The sequence below is a fragment of the Triticum urartu genome, chromosome 1A (genome assembly GCF_056163025.1).
Source record: "Triticum urartu cultivar PI428250 chromosome 1A, HENAU_Tu73, whole genome shotgun sequence".
NCBI lineage: Eukaryota > Viridiplantae > Streptophyta > Magnoliopsida > Poales > Poaceae > Triticum > Triticum urartu.
In genome coordinates, this window is record NC_141873.1 from 29,839,450 (window position 1) to 29,843,221 (window position 3,772).

A 3,772-nucleotide genomic window follows, 5' to 3' on the forward strand; every position below is an offset into this window, starting at 1 on the left:
ACCACTATGGTTTAGTGGGTTCTCGACGTTGACGGAGCCTAAATGACAGCCACTATGACAGCAACTATGGCTTAGAGTAACCACTATGATAGCAACTATGACAACAACTTAAATCATGTAACATATCAACCAACTAGACAAACAACTCAAATCATAAAGGATAGCTTCATGCAACATAATTAATAGATTCTTACACAACATACTAGAGTTCAACTTAGGTCACAACTTAAAGCAACAACATAGTTCCAACTTAGTTCACAACTACACATCCATAGTACATAACTTAGTTCACAACAACACCATACTTCACAAAAGGTCAGCAAAGCAAGCATTCTTCTTCTTCATGTTGATCTGGATCTTGCTCTTGCTCTTCCTCTACATCTTCATTCTGACAAGATGTCCAGGATCCCCTTCAATTTCTGCTTGTTCTTCTCCTCTGACTTCAACAGTTCAGCAATCTGAATCTTTAGCTGATCCCTCCTTGCTGTGAGCTTGTCATGCCCCTTCTTGAGATCACCCATGTGAAGGAGCAGCTGGGTGTTCTCCTGGGTGAGCTTTTCCTCAGATTTTTTGAGTTCATCAACCTGGAATTGCAGGTTCCTGGTGGATGTACTAAGCACTTCATTCTCTTTTAGATGATTGAACTTCAGGTTCCGGATGCAAGTGCTTTGAGATTGTGTCAGGTTCATCAGTACTTTATACTTCTCCTACAGCTTGAAGATCTCTGCATCTTTCTTCCCCATCTCTGTCTTCATGTCAGATACAACTGAATTAGAAACATGCACATTCTGCATCTTAGCTTGCAAATAGCTGAAATCTACCATCCTATCCTCTTGAGCACTGAACAGTTGGTGCACATCTTCAACCAATTTGTCATAGTTGGCCTCTAGATTGTTTTTTCTTCAGTCAAATGGTGAATAGTGAGTGAACTCTCCAGGTTATCCTTCCTCCTATCACTCTTGCTGTCATGATACATTTCCCATAGCTTCAGCAAGGCATTCTGCAAAGTAGGAGGCCACTCTGGGTCAACCCAGAGAACAATACCACAGTTGTCATCTTCCTGCAATATAAACAAACATAGCCACTCCAGGTTATCCTAGGTAAATTATTGAAGCAATAAACTTTGAGCAAATGGCTTTAAATAGTAACTGAACTTTGAGCATCTAACTTTAAACAATGAAATACAAATCAAATCAACTTTAAGCATCTGCCACTCAATTAAATAATGAACTTTAAGCATCAACTTTAATCATCTTTGAGAGGTTCAGGATTTAATAATCTAGCCAATTAAAGAATGAACCTCTGACACTAAACACTCACTGAATTTTGAGCTTCTGACATTAAACAATCTCTATGACACTAAACACTCATTGAATCTCTATGACATTAAACAATGAAATAATTGGCTGTTGACCAATTATAAAATTACTGGCCAAATCAACACATTTTCTAATCCAATGATTAGCATCAGTAGTACTAAATGGCTACAAAATGACCATCACAGCTACCCAATTAAACAACAATACTGATTAAACATTGTGCATCAGCACATGGCTAGATTAAACAACATGATATCTATGCACTCCACAATTCTATGCACATGGCTAGACTAAACAATACTATTAAAAAAGAGATTTGTACAGAATCTTACACTCTTAGGACACACTAAGAACCTCATGCCCGTGTTAAATGCTTCAAATGCTACACGCCTCTCAGCCGCCACACCATGCTGATGGCAAAGAACGATGGGTGTTGTCTCAATGCCACTGTAGTCTTGGTCTTCAATGCTAGCAGGGATCTAGAGGAGCAAAAGGAAGAGACAATCCCCAAATCAAATCAAATCCCCAAATCAGAGAAACCTAACCCTAACCCTAGCTCTACAACTCACCCGGTAATGCATGGCTTCGTCGTCGGAGAGGTTCATGTATTGAACGTTGGAGTCCTGGCTGCTCTCGTCCTCCATGGCGCGATGGCGAGCCGGTTGAGGTGGCGGCGGCGGCGAATCAGAGAGAGGAGGGAGAGCGAGACTGAGCTCGAGGGAGAGTGAGGACCGACTGACGAAAGATCCGACCGAGACCGCTTAGACCACCGCACCAGCCTCGTCCTAGTCAGCGCATCGGGCACGCGCCGATTGGCCACCGTGTCACCTGACAGGTGGGCCCAGTCTGTCAGATACATGGTCAATACACACGTATACGTCTGTCAGCCCATTTTGTAACGGTTAGGCCAAATAGTGATACTGAACTGCGACATGCACGAGCAACGGTACTGACTCGTCACAACATGCGGAAGTGTGGTACCAACGTGCAATTAACTCCTTCTCGGAAGACAAGGAACTCGGGATTGTGGCCATTGGGATCTCTGGCAGTGCAGCTGATCGTTTCAGCTAGATTGATTTCTCAAAAATAAAAAGACCTAGATAGATTTGTTCGGATCTGATTTAATTCAGCTTCCTTGTCTCTCCTTGGTGATTCTTTGTGACGCCAGGGCGGTGTCTCCTACGCCCTGGTGGATGCAAAGGTGCATAGTCTTTCTCTTCGTCGTAGTCCTCGTCGACCTCCACCTCGTAGGTGACTATGCCCTTGGCCTCCAGCTGTTGCGCGTAGTCTTTCTGCAGCTCTAGCATCTCACGTTCATTGCTGTCCGCGACCTGGGCTGTGTCGGCCTTCATCATATAATAGCTTGCCGGCTGCCGCCATCTCCGGGAACATTCTGATCATATCTGCTGGCAACTCTACCGTGTAGGGCTTCGGCTTATAACTCATGACATATTTCACCTCGCTCGCTGGCACCACACGCAAGATCTTCTTCTTCTTCTTCTTCTTCTTCTTCTTCTTCTTCTTCTTCTTGGTCGTCGCAGTTGCGGTCGTCGTCTATGCGGCGGTTGCGCCCGGCTTGACTGCCGACGGCTCCTCGTCGTTAGCCGCCGTGTTTTCCCGAACCTGCGAATCCAGCGTCTTCTCGGAAGACAAGGAACTTGGGATTGTGGCCATTGGGATCTCTCGCAGTGCAGCTGATCGTTTCGGCTGTTTGGATGCAAAACCAGCCGGGCGGGTCTTGATGCCTGTTTATACACAAGGCGAACGAGTCCTTGTAGGACTCCAAATTGTATAGGTGTGCAAGTAAGAGTATGATTCGATTTAATTGACTCCAAATTTGCACGCTTCCATATTCGGGTTTTTTTTTGCACGCTTCCGTATCATACAAACAAGTTTACAAAAATCATTGGCTGAGTTGGTTAGATGGACAGTGGTATCCCCAACCCACCAGGGTTTAAATCCTGGTGCTCACATTATTCCTGGATTTATTTCAGGATTTCCGGCGATGCGCTTTCAGTGGGAGGAGACGTTCCCGTCGATGACGAGGTGCCTACGGTGACTTCGTAAATCTCAAGATAATATGCCGGCTCAGTCTCTCGAAGGTGTTCATAGGAATAGGGTGTGCGTGTGTGCGTTCATAGGGGTAAGTGTATGCGCGTGTATATGAATGCTTGTGTCTGTACTGATGCTAAAAAAAAGAACGGACAAAATTAACAAGATTCCATCCAGCGGACGTCATGGGAAAATCCTAGGCAAACGTTTAAATCCGGCGGACCGGCCGACTCGCTGTCATGCGTGTACGCTCACGTACGAGAGCCACGTCCACACATGGGTTCACTCACAACCGTCCACTTTCCTTAGGGCATGTACAATAGTGCTATTTTAGGAGTGCCACGTAGAATCAATGATGAGATGGAAGAGAGAGAATTCATAAGAAAAGGATTCTCTTCTCT

The 3,772-nt window shown here is 44.9% G+C and overlaps 1 pseudogene; it reads right to left on the reverse strand.

Moving 5' to 3' along the window:
* Positions 1–383: 383 nt before the first annotated feature.
* LOC147988725 (uncharacterized) lies at positions 384–1,963 on the reverse strand (annotated as a pseudogene).
* Positions 1,964–3,772: the final 1,809 nt, after the last annotated feature.